At 47.4% G+C, this 22,791-nt stretch overlaps 2 non-coding genes and 1 pseudogene across 2 annotated transcripts; all 3 read right to left on the reverse strand.

The window, feature by feature from the left end:
* Positions 1–8,181: 8,181 nt before the first annotated feature.
* Positions 8,182–8,377, reverse strand: LOC141072585 (U2 spliceosomal RNA). The gene has a single exon (XR_012226707.1). It is a non-coding gene; the product is annotated as a U2 spliceosomal RNA (small nuclear RNA).
* Positions 8,378–9,080: 703 nt separating this feature from the next.
* On the reverse strand, positions 9,081–9,197 carry LOC141072591 (U2 spliceosomal RNA; annotated as a pseudogene).
* Positions 9,198–11,096: 1,899 nt separating this feature from the next.
* LOC141072589 (U2 spliceosomal RNA) lies at positions 11,097–11,296 on the reverse strand. Its single transcript, XR_012226709.1, has one exon. It is a non-coding gene; the product is annotated as a U2 spliceosomal RNA (small nuclear RNA).
* Between the last annotated feature and the right edge of the window lie 11,495 nt (positions 11,297–22,791).

A 22,791-nucleotide genomic window follows, 5' to 3' on the forward strand; every position in this document is an offset into this window, starting at 1 on the left:
AAAGTACTTAGTCAGTCAGCAATAGTGCAAGTTCCACCACTTAAAAAGATGAGAGGCGTCTGTAATTTACATCATAGGTAGACCTCAACTGTGGGAGACAAACTGAGAAAAAAAAATCCAGAAAATCACATTGTCTCTTTTTTTTTCATTTTATTTGCATATTATGGTGGAAAATAAGTATTTGGTCAGAAACAAGCAATCAAGATTTCTGGCTCTCACAGACCTGTAACTTCTTCTTTAAGAGTCTCCTCTTTCCTCCACTCATTACCTGTAGTAATGGCACCTGTTTAAACTTGTTATCAGTATAAAAAGACACCTGTGCACACCCTCAAACAGTCTGACTCCAAACTCCACTATGGTGAAGACCAAAGAGCTGTCAAAGGACACCAGAAACAAAATTGTAGCCCTACACCAGGCTGGGAAGACTGAATCTGCAATAGCCAACCAGCTTGGAGTGAAGAAATCAACTGTGGGAGCAATAATTAGAAAATGGAAGACATACAAGACCACTGATAATCTCCCTCGATCTGGTGCTCCACGCAAAATCCCACCCCGTGGGGTCAGAATGATCACAAGAACGGTGAGCAAAAATCCCAGAACCACGTGGGGGGACCTAGTGAATGAACTGCAGAGAGCTGGGACCAATGTAACAAGGCCTACCATAAGTAACACACTACGCCACCATGGACTCAGATCCTGCAGTGCCAGACGTGTCCCACTGCTTAAGCCTGTACATGTCCGGGCCCGTCTGAAGTTTGCTAGAGAGCATTTGGATGATCCAGAGGAGTTTTGGGAGAATGTCCTATGGTCTGATGAAACCAAACTGGAACTGTTTGGTAGAAACACAACTTGTCGTGTTTGGAGGAAAAAGAATACTGAGTTGCATCCATCAAACACCATACCTACTGTAAAGCATGGTGGTGGAAACATCATGCTTTGGGGCTGTTTCTCTGCAAAGGGGCCAGGACGACTGATCCGGGTACATGAAAGAATGAATGGGGCCATGTATCGTGAGATTTTGAGTGCAAACCTCCTTCCATCAGCAAGGGCATTGAAGATGAAACGTGGCTGGGTCTTTCAACATGACAATGATCCAAAGCACACCGCCAGGGCAACGAAGGAGTGGCTTCGTAAGAAGCATTTCAAGGTCCTGGAGTGGCCTAGCCAGTCTCCAGATCTCAACCCTATAGAAAACCTTTGGAGGGAGTTGAAAGTCCGTGTTGCCAAGCGAAAAGCCAAAAACATCACTGCTCTAGAGGAGATCTGCATGGAGGAATGGGCCAACATACCAACAACAGTGTGTGGCAACCTTGTGAAGACTTACAGAAAACGTTTGACCTCTGTCATTGCCAACAAAGGATATATCACAAAGTATTGAGATGAAATTTTGTTTCTGACCAAATACTTATTTTCCACCATAATATGCAAATAAAATGAAAAAAAAACCAGACAATGTGATTTTCTGGATTTTTTTTTCTCAGTTTGTCTCCCATAGTTGAGGTCTACCTATGATGTAAATTACAGATGCCTCTCATCTTTTTAAGTGGTAGAACTTGCACTATTGCTGACTGACTAAATACTTTTTTGCCCCACTGTATACCCGCTGCTCTACATTTATGCAGAAAAGAAATCCTTCTATTTATCTGTGTATATAATAATCTTTTCTTTTTGGCCTTAACATAACCTATTCTCCTAAAAAATACCATTATTCTCCCCTTAACCCACACCCACCATTCAACAATATTACCAAAATCCCCTTTCCTCTCCACCCAATCGCTGTAATTCCTCGAAAAAATTTTTTTAATATTTTTATCATCCAGCATACTCACATTCATCCTCCACCTCCCTTTACCATAGAAGAAACCATCTGCCTCAAACACCCCAAACAAGCTGTGATGGTGTGATATGTTATGTGGATGTCATTTTTTGTCGTCGACCACTAGAGTCCAGGGCAATAACATAGTTAGTGTCATTAATTTTCTTGACAACCTGATAAGGGCCTTCCCACACTGCTTGAAGCTTGTTGTCAGGGGAAGCAGTAATCATGAGCACTTGCTGTCCTTCCATAAATTCCCGGTTCCTGGCATTACGGTCATACCAGGTTTTTTGTCTGGACTGGGCAATTCGCTGATGTTCTTTAGCGAAGGTAGCTAGCTGGGCGAGACGGTCTCTGAGCTCTAGAACATAGGGAATGATGGGCATTCTGGTATCTGAGATGTCTCCCTCCAAATGTTCTTTCAGAAGAGTGAGAGGCCCACGGACCTTCCGGCTAAATAGTAGTTCGAAGGGAGAGAACCCTGTGGACTCTTGGGGAACCTCCCGATAGGCGAAGAGGAGATGTGGCAGGTACTTTTCCCAGTCTTTTTCAACGTCAACAAAAGCCCTCAGCATATTTTTTAGGGTTCCATTAAAGCGTTCACATAGTCCGTTGGTCTGCGGGTGGTATGGGGTGGTGCGAATGGCTCGAACACCACAGGTATGCCATAGGGACTGGACCAGATCTGACATGCACTGAGTGCCTTGATCCGACAATATTTCACTAGGAAACCCTACCCGGGTAAAGATGGTAACAAGGGCCTTGGCTACCTTTACTGCTGTAATACTGGACAGGGCCACAGCTTCAGGATACCTAGTGGCATAATCCACCACGGTCAGGATATATTTTTTCCCTGACCTGCTGGGATGGGCCAGAGGACCTATGATGTTGACGGCTACACGTTGAAATGGTTCCTCAATTATGGGCAGGGATTGCAGGGGTACCTTATGTCGAGCTCCTGGATGCCGCATTCGCTGGCACACATCACAGGTGCGGCAATAATGGGCTACCGACTGCGAGACGCCCGGCCAGTAAAAACTTTGGGTCAGTCTCTTTTCAGTCCTTTTTCTCCCTTGATGCCCAGCCAAGGGGATGTCATGGGCCAGTTGAAGTAGCTGTGCCCTGTACTTCTGAGGGACAATGAGTTGCCTGGTCGTTGCGTCAGGGTTGCCCTGGTCACTGCCCTTTGTTACACGATAATACAGTCCGTTTTCTCGAGTGAAGCCATCCCCATTATCTCCCATGTGCCCAGTTTCTGCCTTTCGCCTAAGGGCTGCTAAGGTAGTGTCACCCTCTATTTCTCTCCTAAACTCCTCTCTGTCCCAAGACTCTCCCAATGTAGTAGCAGCGAAAGTATTGCTTACCGACTCTGATGCGGTTCGTGGTGGTTGCTCCCCGGTGGGGTCCGGATGACGTAGTGCTTGAAGGGCCTGTAGTCGGGTGACTGCTCCCACAAATGGGCACTGTAACTCCCTAATGTCGTTCCCAAGGACGATATCTGCAGGAAGTCCTCCCATAACTCCAATCCAACACAGTTTTTCTCCACAACCATAATCCAAACGCACAGAAGCTCGCTGTATATATTTGCGGGCACCGCCCGCCAGGACAATGGGAATTCCCAGACCCTGGTAAATTGCCTCGGGTCGAACCACACGGGGGTCAGCGATAGTCAAGAATGCCCCCGTGTCTCTAAATCCTGACACTTTGTATCCATCAATAAAGACATCCTGCAGGTGGTGTTGTCGTTGCTCTGAGTAGCTAAAGGACAGAGGCCGGAGTCCGTACACTCCAGGAGGGGTATCTATAGTGCCGTGGTCGGTGGTCCACTCTGGTGGGGGTGGTGGTAGCTCTTCCTCAGGTGTGGTGGAAAGTACAAGATGCACTGGACGAGGTGGGGCTGCGTGGGGCTCCCTCCGAATCCTGGAGGGACAGCCAGACTGCAAATGTCCAAGTTGCCCACACCCATAACACCTCCTCTCTGTGATACCCCCAGGTTGTGGTCGGAACTGTTGGGGCCTAGGATTGTGAGGCGTGATTGTCATCGGCTTGCGACTAGGTGGAAGGGCAGATATAATTGGAGGGGGACGGTGCGCGGTTTGCAGGCCGTGGTTCATTGTCCAGAAGCCTCCTCCATTGCGGCCGGATAGTAAGGGCTTCATCGGCCAGGGCTGCAGCTCTATCCACGGTACACGGCGTGCGCTCCCGGACCCATTCCCGTACCTCTGCAGGGCACTTGGCAAGAAATTGTTCTATAAGGAACGCCTGTATAACATCTTCCACAGTAAAGGCGTTTTCTGCTTCCAGCCATCTCCGACATGCCTCGGACACCTTATGTGCATACATCCTAAACGATCCCCCCGTGGTGCATGGGAGGTCTCAGAACTTGGCCCTATATGAGTCTGGGGTGATAGCATGGTAATCCAGGATAGTCCGCTTTACAATGTTATAATCCCGATTCCGCAGTGCATCAATGGTTCGGTAAGCCTCCGCCAAGCTTCCGTTCAGGAGCCCCACTAACAAACGCATCCAGCTAGAGTGGGGCACCTCCATCACAGCACACTGCTGCTCAAAGTCTTTGAAGAACCCCTCCACATCTCCAGAAGCCTCATCAAATGGCTTAAACTCTTTCCGGGTGATCCGTACAGGCTCCCGGATTGTTGGGGTTACACTCCACATTGCGTTACTCCCTTTTTCAAGCTCCATTGCTTCCTGTCTCTGCTGTGCCCGGCGGGCAGCCTCCTCCTTGTACTCCTGAGAGACGCCGGGGCCCAGAATCGCCATCTCTTCTTCATACCACACCAACCACTGGCTTTTCTGGATGGGGATCCCTGTTTCCAGTGCTCGTCCTTCAGACATCTGGGAGGAGGTGGCCGAGCTAGCGCCCACCAGTAGATCGATTAAGGCCTCTTTAGTCAGTCCCTGGTAGTTCAGGCCCAGGACTCTGGCTCTCTCCTGTAAACTGCATACAGTCCAATTTCTGTACTCACTCTGTGGGTGGTTCTCCATTGGGTGACGCTCTGTTGATCCCACCGCTGCCACCAGTTGTCACGGGGTCCTTCTCTGGTATCACACAATCAACAGAGCAAGCGAAGAGTGAACAATTCCAAGACCTTTATTCAGGCAAAAATACGAAAAGGTCCATATTCAGTCCACCACACAAAGGATAAGATAGTCCAGAATAAGAATGCAGTCCAGTATCAGGATAAAATGTCCAGGGAAACGAGATTCCAAAACACTCTAGCACCAGAGGATAAAAATGGATCCTTCTCTCTGAAATGCAGCCTTTTCACCATCTTGTCTCTACCGGAACTGACTTGTCCAGCTGCCGTTCTTCCCCCCACCCCCTTCCTTGTCCAGGGGTAGTCAAACAAGTTGCCTCCCAGAGGAGAACAAAAGGCCTTAGGGATTAATGCACTAAAGGGGGTCATCAAGAGACAGATACAGTGAGGCTGTAGGCATACAATGTAATAAGAAAAACACTATGAAAATAACTGGTATTGCTAAAAATAGGAATATACAAAAAATGACATCCACATAACATATCACACCATCACACAAGCATTCATGATCAGAAAAACAAACTTTCTCTTGCGAATAACTAATACATTTGATAGCTGGTGAGGAAAAAAAGAAATAGTCCAACCTGGATTCAACATGCCCATCATCCGAATGATATGAAAGGGTCCAGGTTTGACCGAAACAGCATCCTTCAAGGAAAAATCCTTAGTTATTTTGTTCCATAAATTACCTGTTATATCTACTTTAGATTCCCAGGAACCTGCCTCTTTTGAAAAAAAAGCTATTGAAATCTCCAATAACAAAAGCGGGCAGTTTGCCATGTAAAAAGAAAGTTAATTTTTGGAAGAGGGATAAACGTTCATTTTTGTCCACATTTGCATATATGCAAATTAGCTTAAACTCCCAACCCAAGTACGAAAGAATAACACAAACACATCTTCCTTCTTGTATCACTATTTCCTGTTTTAAACAGACATCTCTGTTTTGAATTATAATTCCGATGCCATCGTTCCTGTTAGTGTTCGAGAAGGACCAAACTGCTTCTCCATATCGCCATTCATATCCCTTAGGAAGTTTGGATAGCCCACATTCTTGAACGCAAAAAATGTCACTGCCCTTAGAAGCCAAATAGTCCAAAACAATTGCCCGCTTAGCTGGAGATGAAAACATACGTACATTCTGAGAAATTTGTTTAAGTTGTAAGACCATGAGTACCTATGTAAGTTATGGAGACCAAAAGAAACAGAAGAAAAAAAAAGGAAAACGAACATATCTCAGGTTATCTCAGGATAATCAAATAAACTTTCCAGACCTGCCACATCCTTCTCTTCCAAGAAGCCATCACTTGGTGATATCAGAGTGGTCTGGTAAGGTTCGATTGACTTGGAGTCCTCCCCAGAGTCAGAGAGAACAGAGAAGGGGTTGTGGGACACAAAGGATTCTATTTTCTTCCTTTGCAACCTCTTCACTGTTTTCATAGCTTTCTTTTGTTTAGACATAGCCTTATGAACAATAGCAGCATTCTCTGCATCAGGCGTCCAGTCCGCCTCCTCTCCCCCTGGAGATTCTGACCACTCTATATCCATAGAGCTCCCAGGAGAGAAGTCTACAGGGCTGTTCACCTCCTCAACTACCTCGCTGAGAGACTTTCCTGCCTCTGACTCAGATGGCAACTCTTGCTTGTCAGGTGGAGCCACACCCGTATCAGTATGCACCTGGTCTCCAAGATCTCCCTCTACCAAGAGAGCATCATGACTTTTAGCCTCAGGAGGACTCAAAACCACCACCTCCCCTGCAGTCACATTAAGTCCAGATTCAACCGGAGGTAATTCAGTAGAAATGTTCTGTGACTGAGGAGATTCCTGCTTCTCTCCCCACGCCCTATGTCTCTCTGAGGTTGGCTGACCAAAAAAGCATGCCGGCTAGTATTAGGACATGATCTGCATGAGTGGCCACTTTCCCAACACAAATCACATGCCCTAGGACAGGGGCATTCAAAGGCTTCATGCCCAGATTTTTTACAGTTTCTACAGACAACCTCGGAGCCACATTCCTCGATTGTAGGACCATATTGGAAACATTTCCTGCAAAAGGAAGGCTGGCCGGGATAGTACAAAAAACCTCGATTTCCACCAATAGAGAAATTCTCAGGTGGATGCATAATTCCACCAATATTCTCCGGGTCTGGTTTGAAACGAACCCAAAATTTCACATTGCCATTAAATACAGCAAAAATATTTTTCTGCATAATTCCCCCTCTTATTTCTGAACAATATCTAGATAAGAAGGCTCTAATCAAAGGAATCTCCACAAAAGGGTTGTACATATGCACAGTAACAGGTCTTTCAATGTTTGAAAATAACGGCTTTGGAACTATGAATTGTAAATATTCATGATGCCTTTTCTCTCTCAAACGCTGAAAAAAAGTTAGACAGTCTTCATCCATATGGAAGGAAATGTCATAATTACCAGATTTGGGAAATTCCTGAATACAGAAAATCTTCTCCAGCTTAAATCCGGTGAGCTCCATCACGATATTCCGGACGATGTACTCCAAACCGATATTGTGCCTGTGGCCCTCAATAACCTCCAACCGGATGGTGTTCTTGACTGCCGCCATTTTAATGCCCAAGGCACGGATCGCTTCCTCCACTACACAACCCTTAGGTACGCAACCCTCGGCCCAGACCGAAGAACAACCCCAATCTGAGCCAAAAGGCCGAGAAGCGATAACCAGAAATGCTTTGCCGTTGCAAGGCCACATGGCCTAAGAAAGACACCAGTTGTGGAGAACGAGCCATAGCCTACACTCAAGAATACATTTGAACCAACTCTGGGTGCATAACAAAAGCACAGTTCAGCTGCTCTTTTCTTTTCCCTCGACTCCACGTGCTTTTTATCTGCACAGGCCAACCCTTTTTAGGCCACCCTCCCCTCTCGCTCAAACACGCTTCACTACTAGGAAAGAGGCCAGAGGAACACTGCTCCTACATCCCTCTACACTCCCTAAAAGAAATGTCTTGCCTTAACTCTCCTGGTGCAGGATATTGTAACCAATGAGAGAGCATACCCCCCCACCTGTCTGCTGAGGCTCCTTCAGCAGACTGAAGCTGACTACTACTGGCCAGCTGGTATAGACTCTGGGCTGACCATTGTGACACGTGGTCCCATTGTTCCAGTGATTCATTGTGACACGTCAAAGTGTTACAAGAATAGAACACATCCTATCATAGTGTTCTATGAATGGAGCACATCCTATCATAGTGTTCCATGAATGGAACACATCCTATTTACTGCAGGCAAGCAGCGCACCTAGCTGCTACAAGCCACTAGAATACTCAGATGGAGGTAGGCCGAACATTCAAATAACACGCCAGATAAATTGTTTGTTTTCCATTAAATTCATATATGAATTAATTCAAAATTTAACAGTAAATTTCAAAATCCATTTAATATATGGTCCCCAGATAGGGGACGTATCAGATATTAAACTGATAAGAACAGATACTACACTTGATCTTAGCCAAATGGCCGAGAAGCGATAACCAGAAATGTATTGACGCTGGCAAGGCCACATGGCCTAAGAAAGACACCAGCTGTGGAGAACGAGCCACAGCCTACACTCAGGAATACATTTGAACCAACTCTGGGCGCATAACAAAAGCACAGTTCAGCTGCTTCTTTCTTTTCCCTGGACTCCACGCGCATTTAATCTGCACAGGCCTACCCATTTTAGGCCACCCTCCCCTCTCGTTCAAGCGCGCTTCAATACTAGGAAAGAGGCCAGAGGAAAACTGCTCCTACACCCTTCTACCCTCCCTAAAAGAAATGTCTTGCCTTAACTCCCATGGTGCTGGATATTGTAACAAAAGTGCGAGTATACCCCCCCCACCTGTCTGCTGAGGCTCCCTCAGCAGACTGAAGCTGACTACTACCACGCAGCTGGAATAGACTCTGGGCTGCCCTTTGTGACACGTGGTTCCATTGTTCCAGTGATCCATTGTGACACGTCAAAGTGTTCCATGAGTAGAACACATCCTATCATAGTGTTCTATGAATGGAACACATCCTATCATATTGTTCCATGAATGGAAAACATCCTATTTACTGCAGGCAAGCAGCGCACCTAGCTGCTACAAGCCACTAGAATACTCTCAGACAGGTGGACGTAGGCCGAACATTCAAATAACACGCCAGACAAATTGTTTCTTTTCCATTAAATTCATATATGAATTAATTCAAAATTTAACAGTAAATTTCAAAATCCATTTAATATATGGTCCCCAGATAGGGGACGTATCAGATATTAAACTGATAAGAACAGATACTACACTTGATCTTAGCCAAAAAACCGAGAAGCGATTGTGGCGCCCCTTAGGCTTCAGTCGCCACAGAGGTACTGCACCTTCTCCTAAGGTGTAGTGCCCCACCATCCAGGTAAGGTGGGAAATCCTGACCACGCTCCACACCTGCATTCCACACACAGGATAGTTCAGTGGGGCCACCTAACAGCTTCAGGCTGGGGGTAGCAGAGCACCCCTCGTGGAACCCTGCTTCATAACACGAGATGTGCTATGAGGAGGGTGGAGTAAGATGACACAAAAGAGTGGGAAGAGTGAGAGTTAAGGGGAGTAGTAGAGCAGAGTTGGAGAGGGAGGAAGATGGATGTCTGAAGGACGTGCTGCAGCAGGTCCCAGTGATCTGGGCTGCTGGCACGAGAAAGACAGAGAAAGAGACTAATAAGATTGATAACCTGACCTTCCATAAGAAAGATAGAACAGATCGGAACGAAGGAGAATAGAAGGACGGTGGGAAGCTGGTTGAAGAAAGATAGATAACCCTTCCAGTCCAGAGCGCAAAGGCCGGGGCCTGGTCCCCGAGGTTGATCGGATCTTTATGTCCAGCAACAGACACGGTGGAGTAGTGAGCCGCTAACGCCTTGCTCCCATCATAGACTTGGGACACAACAGCACCTTAATAGTGAGCCGGGACTCTGGAGCTAGAGTTCCCCGAAGCAGGCTACAGCTGTCTGTCATAAAAGTAGAGACTAGGAACACCTAGAGAGAGGCATTCCAGGGTAACTAAGTACTGGAGTGCTTCGCACCTAAAGGCGCATTGGAGGAGTCGTTCAGGAAGGTACATGTTGGCGGAGTGTGGGAAGGAGAATCCTATCTTGCCTGGAGGTTGGCTGGAGCCCCGACCTGGAGAACACAGTGCGGAGGCCGGCATGTGTGTGAACTGCAAACAGTGAGTAAAGCTTTGGAACCGCATGTCCTAGTGTCCTCCAGTTATTCCGCACCGTTACATCTGAGTGCCTGTACCTACACCATCTACGCCTCCCCACCATTGCTTCTTCTACACTGCCCTGGGACTACAGCTCCGCTTGTGGGGAGCATTAACACCTTTGCTGCATACACCATCAGTCCCAGTGGATCTGCACGCAGCGTTGGCTTAACATCACACTTCCCAAGCACCACAGCTGTTGTCACGAACAATTCATATAAACTGTAATATAACTACATCTCCGGCCAATTCATTGGGCACCCACAGCCACGGACCGGGTCATCGCTGCTGTGACACATTCCCCTGACACCGGCTCGGTACCGAGTACCCCACAGCCCTGGGACGGGGGCGACCCACGATAACCAGAAATGGTTTGCCGCTTGCAAGGCCACATGGCCTAAGAAAGACACGTTGTGGAGAATGAGCCATAGCCTATACTCAGGAATACATTTGAACCAACTCAGGGCGAATAACAAAAGCACAGTTCAGCTGCTTTTTTCTTTTCCCTGGACTTCACGTGCTTTTAAACTGCACAGGCCAACCCATTTTAGACCACCCTCCCCTCTCGTTCAAACGCGCTTCAATACTAGGAAAGAGGCCAGAGGAACACTGCTCCTACACCCCTCTACGCTCCCTAAAAGAAATGTCTTGCCTTAACTCTCCAAGTGCTGGATATTGTAACCAACGAGCGAGCATACCCCTCCCCACCTGACTGCTGAGGCTCCCTCAGCAGACTGAAGCTGACTACTACCGCCCAGCTGGTGTAGACTCTGGGCTGCCCATTGTGACACGTGGTCCCATTGTTCCAGTGATCCATTGTGACACGTCAAAGTGTTTCATGAATAGAACACATCCTATCACAGTGTTCTATGAATGGAACACATCCCATCATAGTGTTCCATGAATGGAACACATTCTCTTTACTGCAGGCAAGCAGCGCACCTAGCTGCTACAAGCCACTAAAATACTCTCAGACAGGGGGACGTAGGCCAAACATTCAAATAACACGCCAGATAAATTGTTCCTTTTCCATTAAATTCATATATAAATGAATTCAAAATTTAACAGTAAATTTCAAAATCCATTTAATATATGGTCCCCAGATAGGGGATGTATCAGATATTAAACTGATAAGAGCAGATACTACACTTGATCTTAGCCAAAAGGCCGAGAAGCGATAACCAGAAATGGTTTGCCGCCTGCAAAACCACATGGCCTAAGGCTAGTTTCACACTAGCTTATTTTCCACGCAGCGCTCGGCGCCACTAAGCCCCGCCCCCTGCCCGCCCCATCCGGTCATCGCAGCCTACTATCGCACACGGCTGCATGCGATCCGCGCACCCTATCTTTAGCATAGGGTGCGCAGACCGTGTGCTGGCCGTGCGCTAGTAGGATTTTAGCGTGCGCTGCGCACTTTTGAAGGTGCGCCGGTGTGCGCCGAATGCACCGTTTTGCAATTCTGACCACTGTACCTTTATGAGGTAATAACTCTGGAACGCTTCAATGTATCCTAGCAATTCCGAGACTGTTTTTTCATAACATATTGGGCTTCATGTTAGTGGTAAAGTTAGGTCGATAATTTATGTGTTTATTTGTGAAAAAATTGGAAAATTTTGAAAATGTTGCAATTTTCAAATTTTGAATTTTTATTCTGTTAAGCCAGAGAGTTATGTGACGCAAAATAGTTACTAAATAACATTTCCCACATGTCTACTTTACATCAGCACAATTTTGGAAACAAAATTTCTTTTTGTTAGGAAGTTATAAGGGTTAAAAGTTGTCCAGCAATTTCTCATTTTTACAACAAAATTTATAAAGCCATTTTTTTAGGGACCACCTCACATTTGAAGTCACTTTGAGGGGTCTATATGGCAGAAAATACCCAAAAGTGACACCATTCTAAAAACGGCACCCCTCAAGCTACTCAAAACTACATTCAAGAAGATTATTAACCCTTCAGGTGCTTCACAGGAACTAAAGCAACGTTTAAGGAGAAAATGGACAGTTTTTCCAACAAAAATTTTCTTTTAGCATCAATTTTTTCACTTTCACATGGGCAACAGGATAAACTGGATGCTAAAATTTGTTGGGCAATTTCTCCTGAGCACACCAATACCTCATATGTGGTCATAAACCACTGTTTGGCCGCACGGCATGGCTCAGAAGGGAAGGAGCGCCATTTGACTTTTTGAATGGAAAATATGCTTGAATATTTAGCGGTTGCCATGTCGTGTTTGGAGAGCCCCTGTGTGCCTAAACATTGGAGCTCCCCCACAAGTGACCCCATTTTGGAAACTAGACCCTCCAAGGAACTTATCTAGATGTATATTGAGCACCTTGAACCCCCAGGTGCTTCACAAATTGATCCGTAAAAAAGAAAAAGTACTTTTTTTTTCCACAAAAATGTTGTTTTAGCCTCAATTTTTTCATTTTCACATGGGCAACAGAATAAAATGGATCCTAAAATTTGTTGGGAAATTTCTCCTGAGCACATCAATACCTCATATGTGGTCATAAACCACTGTTTGGGCGCATGGCAGGGCCCGGAAGGGAAGGAGCACCATTTGACTTTTTGATTGGAAAATTAGCTCCAATCGTTAGCGGACACCATGTCGCGTTTGGAGAGCCCCTGTGTGCCTAAACATTGGAGCTCCCCCACAAGTGACCCCATTTTGGAAACTAGACCCTCCAAGGAACTTATCTAGATGCATAGTGAGCACCTTGAACCCCCAGGTGCTTCACAAATTGATCTGTAAAAAAGAAAAAGTACTTTTTTTTCACAAACATTTTGTTTTAGCCTCAATTTTTTCATTTTCACATGGGCAACAGGGTAAAATGGATCCTAAAATTTGTTGGGCAATTTATCTTGAGTACACTGATACCTCATATGTGGTCATAAACCACTGTTTGGGTGCACGGCAGGGCCCGGAAGGTTGGAGCGCCATTTGACTTTTTGAATAGAAAATTAGCTCCAATTGTTAGCGGTTGCCATGTCGCATTTGGAGAGCCCCTGTGTGCCTAAACATTGGAGCTCCCCAACAAGTGACCCCATTTTTGAAACTAGACCCCCAAGGAACTTCTCTAGATGCATAGTGAGCACCTTTAACTCCCAGGTGCTTCACAAATTGATCTGTAAAAAAAAGTACTTTTTTTTCCTCAAAAATTTTGTTTCAGCCTCAATTTTTTCATTTTCACATGGGCAACAAGATAAAATGGATCTTAAAATTTGTTGGGCAATTTCTCCTGAGTACACTGATACCTCATATGTGGTCATAAACCACTGTTGGGGCGTACGGCAGGGCTCAGAAAGGATGGAGCGCCGTTTGACTTTTTGAATAGAAAATTAGCTCCAATCATTAGCCGACACCGTGTCGCTAATGGAAAGTATGTAGTGTATGTCAGGTTGGTGTGTGTGGTGTAGTATACACCACACACACACCCCAAACTGATGTACACTACGCCACACACACCAACCTGACGCACACTACGCCACACACACCAACCTGACACACTATGTCAGGTTGATGTGCGTGGTGTAGTGTATGTGAGGTTGGTGTGCGTGGTGTGGTGTTGTGTACGTCAGGTTGGTGTGTGTGGTATAGTATACACCAAACACACGCCAACCAGGCATACACTACGCCACACACACCAACCTGACACGCTACGTCAGGTTGATGTGTGTCTTGTAGTGTATGTCAGGTTGGTGTGCGTGGTGTGGTGTAGTGTACTTCAGGTTGGTGTGTGTGGTATAGTACACACCAAACACACACCAACCTGGCGTACACTACGCCACACACACCAACCTGACGTACACTACCCCACACACACCAACCTGACACACTACGTCAGGTTGATGTGCGTGGTGTAGTGTATGTCAGGTTGGTGTGCGTGGTGTGGTGTTGTGTACGTCAGGTTGGTATGTGTGGTATAGTATACACCAAACACACACCAACCTGGCATACACTACGCCACACACACCAACCTGACGTACACTACGCCACACACACCAACCTGACACACTACGTCAGGTTGATGTGCGTGGTGTAGTGTATGTCAGGTTGGTGTGCGTGGTGTGGTGTAGTGTACATCAGGTTGGTGTGTGGTATAGTACACACCAAACACACACCAACCTGGCGTACACTACCCCACACACACCAACCTGATGTACACTACCCCACACACACCAACCTGACACACACCACGTCAGGTTGATGTGCGTGGTGTAGTGTATGTCAGGATGGTGTGTGTAGTGTGGTGTTGTGTACGTCAGGTTGGTGTGTGTGGTATAGTATACACCAAACACAAACCAACCTGGCATACACTACGCCACACACACCAACCTGACGTACACTACGCCACACACACCAACCTGACACACTACGTCAGGTTGATGTGCCTAGTGTAGTGTATGTCAGGTTGATGTGCGTGGTGTAGTGTATGTTAAGTTGGTGTACATGGTGTGGTGTAGTGTACGTCAGGTTGGTGTGTGTGGTATAGTATACACCAAACACACACCAACCTGACGTACACTACGCAACACACACCAACCTGACGTACACTACGCCACACACACCAACCTGACACACTATGTCAGGTTGATGTGCGTGGTGTAGTGTATGTCAGGTTGATGTGCGTGGTGTAGTGTATGTCAGGTTGGTGTGTATGGTGTGGTGTAGTGTACCTCAGGTTGGTGTGTGTGATATAGTATACACCACACACACACCCCAAACTGATGTACACTACGCCACACACACCAACCTGACGTACACTACGCCACACACACCAACCTGACACACTACGTCAGGTTGATGTGCGTGGTGTAGTATATGTCAGGTTTGTGTGCGTGGTGTGGTGTTGTGTACGTCAGGTTGGTGTGTGTGGTATAGTATACACCAAACACACACCAACCAGGCATACACTACGCATGTTGCCGCTACATTGGGCTCGGCTCTCACCCTTTGGGAGAACCTGCTCAACTAGCGACAAAGGGAGACCCCTCTGGTTTCTGCGCACTGTACCGCAAGTGATGGTAGCTCTGGCAGAGAGGGATTGAAATAGTGTGATGCTTGTATAAAAGTTATCAACGTGCAGATGGTAACCTTTATCAAGCATTGGGTGGACCAAATCCCACACTATTTTCCCACTCACCCCCAGAGCAGGTGGACATTCTGGGGGCTGGATCTTGGTGTCCTTTCCTTGGTAAACTCTAAAGCTGAGAGTGTACCCTGAGGTACTCTCTCACAGCTTGTAGAGTTTTATCCCATACCTCGCCCTTTTGCTGGGCAGGTACTGACGGAACTGAAGCCTCCCTTTGTTGTGGACGAGAGATTCAGCCACACAGATTTCCCTTTTCGGGAATGTACACATCAGCAAACTTGTTGCTGAAGTGTTCGATGACTGGCCGAATTTTGAACAGTCTATCAAAATTCGGGTCATCGCGGGAAAGTCTTTCAGTGTTGTCACTGAAATTAAGAAATTTATGAATCGCCTCAAAACGTCTGCGACTCATAACCATGCCAAATACTGGAGTTTGATATAAAATATCAGTACTCCAGTATTGGCAAATTTCTGGTTTCTTCACAATCCCCATGTGAAGAACCAGTCCCCAATATTTAATCATTTCTACAGAGTCCACGGGACTCCAAGTAGAGAATGAAGAAATTGGGTGTTGGGCCAAAAATTGTTAGGCGTACAAGTTTGCTTGCTCCACCATGAGACTGACTAGAGTTGAGCGAAACGGGTCGAAAAATTTCAAAAGTCGCCGACTTTTAGCAAAGTCGGGTTTCATGAAACGAAACCCGACCCTAGGATGAGGTCGGCCACGAGGTCGGCGACTTACGCGCCAAAGTCGCGTTTCAAAAGTTTGTTTTGCGCTCTTTTTCAGCCAGTCAGGATCCACGGACACTGTGGGCAACGTGATGACATAGGCAGGGGTCACCACCATCTTTCAGAAGGGCATGCAAGTGATTGGCTTGCTTTGGTGGGCGTCACAGGGGGTATAAAAGGGCGTGCACGCCGACCGCCATCTTACTTCTGCCGATCTCAGTATAGGGAGAGGTTGCTGCTGATTCTGTAGGGAGAGCGTTAGGCAGGGAAGAAGACAAAAAAACTGCTTCTGCTGCTAGCGATTTGGCCTGCACAACACACCAGTCACTGTGTGTGCAGTGTAAGGGGAGGCTATATAGTGGTGTATCAGTGGTGTTGGTTGTTGGGCTGCCTTCTAAGGCTTCCTGACATTCCTGCATTGCTGTTTACCCACTGCTCCGCAAACTGCTTTTTTAAAAGCAATCCCAATTTTTTTTTTTTGTCCTGCTGAGAAGAAAAAAAAACTGCTTCTGCTGCTAGCAATTTGGCCTGCACAACACACCAGTCACTGTGTGTGCAGTGCAAGGGGAGGCTATATTGTGGTGTATCAGTGGTGTTGGTTGTTGGGCTGCCTTTTAAGGCTTCCTGACAGGCTGGCATTGCTGTTTACCCACTGCTCTGCAAACTGCTTTTTTAAAAGCAATCCAATCTCCCTTATCCTCTAGTCACTTTTGTCACAGCTGTGCCTTCGAGCCTGTCACATAGCGCTCAGATATTCATTGGGCCTCACACAATCCAAAAGTGTCCAGTGTCCAAAAGTGTGTGCAGAGATTTAAAATCTCCCTTATCCTCTAGTCACTTTTGTCACAGCTGTGCCATCGAGCCTGTCACATAGCGCTCAGATATTCATTGGGCCTCACACAATCCAAAAGTGTCCAGTGTCCAAAAGTGTGTGCAGAGATTCAAAATCTCCCTTATCCTCTAGTCACTTTTGTCACAGCTGTGCCATCGAGCCTGTCACATAGCGCTCAGATATTCATTGGGCCTCACACAATCCAAAAGTGTCCAGTGTCCAAAAGTGTGTGCAGAGATTCAAAATCTCCCTTATCCTCTAGTCACTTTTGTCACAGCTGTGCCATCGAGCCTGTCACATAGCGCTCAGATATTCATTGGGCCTCACACAATCCAAAAGTGTCCAGTGTCCAAAAGTGTGTGCAGAGATTCAAAATCTCCCTTATCCTCTAGTCACTTTTGTCACAGCTGTGCCATCGAGCCTGTCACATAGCGCTCAGATATTCATTGGGCCTCACACAATCCAAAAGTGTCCAGTGTCCAAAAGTGTGTGCAGAGATTCAAAATCTCCCTTATCCTCTAGTCACTTTTGTCACAGCTGTGCCATCGAGCCTGTCACATAGCGCTCAGATATTCATTGGGCCTCACACAATCCAAAAGTGTCCAGTGTCCAAAAGTGTGTGCAGAGATTCAAAATCTCCCTTATCCTCTAGTCACTTTGGTCACAGATGTGCCATCGAGCCTGTCACATAGCGCTCAGATATTCATTGGGCCTCACACAATCCAAAAGTGTCCAGTGTCCAAAAGTGTGTGCAGAGATTCAAAATCTCCCTTATCCTCTAGTCACTTTTGTCACAGCTGTGCCATCGAGCCTGTCACATAGCGCTCAGATATTCATTGGGCCTCACACAATCCAAAAGTGTCCAGTGTCCAAAAGTGTGTGGAGAGATTCAAAATCTCCCTTATCCTCTAGTCACTTTGGTCACAGCTGTGCCATCGAGCCTGTCACATAGCGCTCAGATATTCATTGGGCCTCACACAATCCAAAAGTGTCCAGTGTCCAAAAGTGTGTGCAGAGATTCAAAATCTCCCTTATCCTCTAGTCACTTTGGTCACAGCTGTGCCATCGAGCCTGTCACATAGCGCACAGATATTCATTGGGCCTCACACAATCCAAAAGTGTACAGTGTCCAAAAGTGTGTGCAGAGATTCAAAATCTCCCTTATCCTCTAGTCACTTTGGTCACAGCTGTGCCATCGAGCCTGTCACATAGCGCTCAGATATTCATTGGGCCTCACACAATCCAAAAGTGTCCAGTGTCCAAAAGTGTGTGCAGAGATTCAAAATCTCCCTTATCCTCTAGTCACTTTTGTCACAGCTGTGCCATCGAGCCTGTCACATAGTGCTCAGATATTCATTGGGCCTCACACAATCCAAAAGTGTCCAGTGTCCAAAAGTGTGTGCAGAGATTCAAAATCTCCCCTGTCCTATAGACACCTTGTACCTTGTTTTACATTACTATATAGTTTGTTGGATTTTGTCTACATTTCTACCAAAAATGAGGAAGGCTGGTGGAAGAGGCCGTGGAATTGGGCGGGGGTTGGCAGCTGGTAATGATGGTGTTGGTGGTGGATCTGATGGTAGTGGCAAGAGCAAAATAGGACCGAATGCAGGAGGTGTTGAGCCTGCGTCATCGTCTGGCTACATAAGGCCTCGAACGCTTAGTTTTCTAGGAGTTGGCAAACCGCTTTTAAAGCCAGAGCATCAGGAAAAAGTTTTGTCTTACATTGCTGACTCAGCCTCCAGCTCTATCGCCTCCTCTTCTTCAGTTGTAAAAAGTAAAAGCACTGAGTCGTCATTGGAGGCTCATGTTCATGAACCACACCTTTCCTTGTGTCCTTCACCCCAACCAAGATTGAAGGATGACGCAGGCCATACTACTGATTACTCCATGGAGCTGTTTTCACATACCATGCCTGGATTATCAAGTGAAATGGTGAATTACCCAGGCCAAGATGAATCTGACATGGAGTGCACTGATGCACAGCCGCTGATGGATGATTCTGCTGGTAAATTCAGAGTACTACATTGTCCTCGCAGTGTACAGAGCCAGATTCTGACCCTGATGAGACTCAGGTGCCCCTTCCCGCACACTATACCACCATACACGGTGACACAGAGGAAGGTGCACATGACATAGAAGAGGAGGTGATGGATGACCCAGTTGTTGACCCAGATTGGCATCCATTGGGGGAAGAGGGTGCTGCTTCCAATAGCTCAGATGAGGAGCATCCACAGCAGACATCGACATCGCAACAGCTGTTATCTGGCAGGCCCGGAGCACTCCAAAGACAGGTTCCAAACATCAAAAGAGTTGCTGGACATCTTGTCCAGAGGGTCAAAAGATCACAGCGTGCTAGGCCGCAAAATGTCTGCCAAAGTAGGAAGAGTGCAGTGTGGCACTTTTTTGAACAAAATCCTCATGATCAGGCCAAGGTTATCTGTAAGAAGTGCGCAAAGACCTTTAGCCGAGGGAAGAATCTGAAAAATTTGAATACCAGTTGCATGCTTAGACATTTAACCAGCATGCACTTGCAAGCGTGGACACAACACCAAACCTCAAGTGCAACATGTGCAACTGATCACAACGAAGGTAGTCAGCAACGCTACATTGTTTCCCCCACTGTAAGCCCACCGGTTAGCACAGCAGCAAATGTTGAGGTGTCGTTGCAAGGCCACAGCAGTCAGGGAATCCCACTGTTATATCAATGAAAGACTGATTCTAGGCCATCAGAAAGAACACCAACTCCATCACCATCATCAACCCTCTCTCAGTCCGCCCTGTCCACCGCTACTTCCACCATATGCAGCTCTCAAGTCCAGCTCACCCTCCCAGACACTATGAGTAGGTCAAGAAAGTACTCAGTCTCTCATCCGCATACACTTGGTTTGAACGCCCACATTGCCAAACTAATCTCGTTTGAGATGATGCCCTTTCGGTTGGTGGAAAGCACAGCTTTCCGCGAACTCATGGCCTATGCAGTACCACGCTATGACCTACCCAGTCGCCACTTCTTCTCTCGCAAAGCCATCCCAGCCCTCCACCATCATGTGAAAGACCGCATTGTCCATGCACTCAAGCAGTCAGTGAGCGGAAAGGTGCACCTCACAACTGATGCATGGTCCAGTCGGCATGGCCAGGGCCGTTACGTGTCCATCACTGCGCACTGGGTTAATGTGGTGGATGCAGGGTCCACAGGGGACAGCGGTGGTGGGACAGTGCTGCCTAGCCCACGGTATAGGAAACAGTTGGCTGTAGGCGTTCCACCCTCCTCCTCCTCCTCCTCCAGAAGCGAAAGCTCGTCCACAGAGCGCAGTCGTACGAGCACTCCATCTGCAGCTGCCACTGTTGCACACGATGTGTCCCCCTATCGAGCAGCTAGTGGAAAGCATCAGCAGGCTGTGTTGCAGATGATGTGTTTGGGCAACAGACACACCGCCGAGGTGCTGGCCGAGTACTTGAAGCGACAAACTGAGTCATGGCTGGGCAGTGTACATCTTGAGGCAGGCAAGGTAGTTAGTGATAACGGCCGTAATTTTGTGGCAGCCATAGCCCTTTCAAAACTCAGCCATATACCTTGCTTGGCTCACACCTTGAACCTGGTGGTGCAGTGCTTCCTCAAAAATTATCCGGAGTTAACAGCCCTGCTCCAGAAGGTGCGAAGACTGTGCGCGCACATCCGCCGGTCGCCTGTACACTCCGTTCGTATGCAGAAGCTGCAGCGATTGCTCCACCTTCCCAACCACCGCCTCATTATCGACATTGCAACAAGGTGGAACTCCACCCTGCACATGGTGGAGCGGCTGTGCGAGCAGAGGCAGGCCATAATGCATTTGTGGGAGGATACACGGCCAGGCACTTTGAGAGCAGACATGGAGTTGACAGGTGTGCAGTGGTCGAAGCTGAAAGACCTCTGTAAAGTCCTTCAGTGTTTTGAGGAATGCACACGGCTGGTAAGCGCAGACGACGCCATCCTAAGCATGAGCATCCCACTTATGCGTCTGCTAATGCAAACTTTGACGCACCTTAAGGAGCAGGCGTCTGCAGCCAATGTTGATGAGGAGGAAGAGGAGGAGGGAATCCTTGATGACATTCAGCCATTGTCTGCTCAGGGACCTCTCCTGGACGAGGTGGAGGAAGAAGAGGAGGAGGAGGAGGATGATGGGGATGATTACTTAGGGGAGGAGGATGCATCTCGTGGGGCAAGTGAAAATGTTGGCGTGGCAAGGTCTGATACAGGGTTTGTGCGTGACTGGAGGGATGTGGATTTGCCAGAAAGTGCTCCTCCAACCAGCACTCGCAGTGCATCATTGACACCGGGAACATTGGCCCACATGTCAGATTATGCCTTGCAGATCCTAAAAAGGGACCCACGCATTGCCAAAATGATGAACGATGACGACTACTGGTTGGCCAGCATCCTGGATCCACGCTATAAAGGCAAATTACAAAACATCATGCCACGAGAACCTTGACCTAATATTGGCTAATAAACAAGCAACTCTGGTAAATCGGTTGCTTGAGGCATTCCCAGCACACAGCAGCGGTGATGGTTCTCACACGAGCCGTACGGGCCGGGGGCAGCTTGGCAGAGGTGTTCGTGGTGCACACAGCAGAAGTGGCGTTGGAGACAGGGGTTTCATGACAATGTTGTGGACTGATTTTTCAAGTACCGCTCACACAACTGGTAATACTGCATCGATGGAAAGTGACAGGAGACAGCAGTTGTCAACTATGGTTACAAACTACTTTTCCTCCCATATCGATGTTCTCCCACACAGGTCATTCCCCTTTGACTATTGGGCCGCTAAACTGGACACCTGGCCTGAATTGGCACAATATGCCTTACAGGAGCTCGCTTGCCCAGCTGCAAGTGTGCTATCGGAAAGAGTCTTCAGTGCAGCTGGATCAATCCTGACAGAAAAAAGGACCCGTCTGTCAACCCAAAATGTGGATGATCTAACCTTCATTAAAATGAACCACGCATGGGTTTCCAAGGATTTTGTCCCACCTTCCTCTGATGACACATAGGGTGACAGAAAAATGGCTTGCTTTGGTCCACCTCTTCCTGGGACTTGACCTATTTCACCTCTTGCATCAGCTGAATGTCCAACATCAACATATGCCACTTTCTAAAACTCCCTAACTGTGCTGCCTCCCCCCCATGGCCGGGGTCACCACCTAGCGCACGACACCGTGCGAGTGCCGTTGCCCTGGACAGGTGGGTAGGCCGACTCTTGGGCGCGGGCACTGGTACAGGGTCCTTCATAGTGCAATCAAGTGTCTCTGACGGTGGTGGTGCACACCCGCCGTCAGACACACCGCCGTACTATGAGGGGCCCAGTGCCAGTACCGACGCCCACGAGTGGGCCCCCCTTGCTTGGGCAGGGCCCCAGCATTTGCAATCTTTACCTCTCCCTGCTCCTCCGCTGTGTAGTCTGGGCCGTCAAATCCATACTGTGCCTGACACCGTCTGAGCCTGCCTCCTGAGACATATATTTTGAATGTGTACGCTATCCATACATGTTATCCGGGGAAACGGTACCCTTTCTAACCTTTGTGCAATCACGTGCAATCCATAATGGGCCTAACACCGTCTGAGCCTGCCTCCTGAGACGTATATTTTGAATGTGTACGCTATCCATACATGTTATCCGGGGATACGGTACCCTTTCTAACCTTTGTGCAATCACGTGCAATCCATACTGGGCCTAACACCGTCTGAGCCTGCCTCCTGAGACATATATTTTGAATGTGTACGCTATCCATACATGTTATCCGGGGATACAGTACCCTTTCTAACCTTTGTGCAATCACGTGCAATCCATACTGGGCCTAACACCGTCTGAGCCTGCCTCCTGAGACATATATTTTGAATGTGTACGCTATCCATACATGTTATCCGGGGATACGGTACCCTTTCTAACCTTTGTACAATCACGTGCAATCCATACTGGGCCTAACACCGTCTGAGCCTGCCTCCTGAGACATATATTTTGAATGTGTACGCTATCCA

This window comes from Dendrobates tinctorius, unplaced genomic scaffold, assembly GCF_039654945.1.
Source record: "Dendrobates tinctorius isolate UK_male_01 unplaced genomic scaffold, ASM3965494v1 ptg000276l, whole genome shotgun sequence".
In the NCBI taxonomy this organism is placed as follows: domain Eukaryota; kingdom Metazoa; phylum Chordata; class Amphibia; order Anura; family Dendrobatidae; genus Dendrobates; species Dendrobates tinctorius.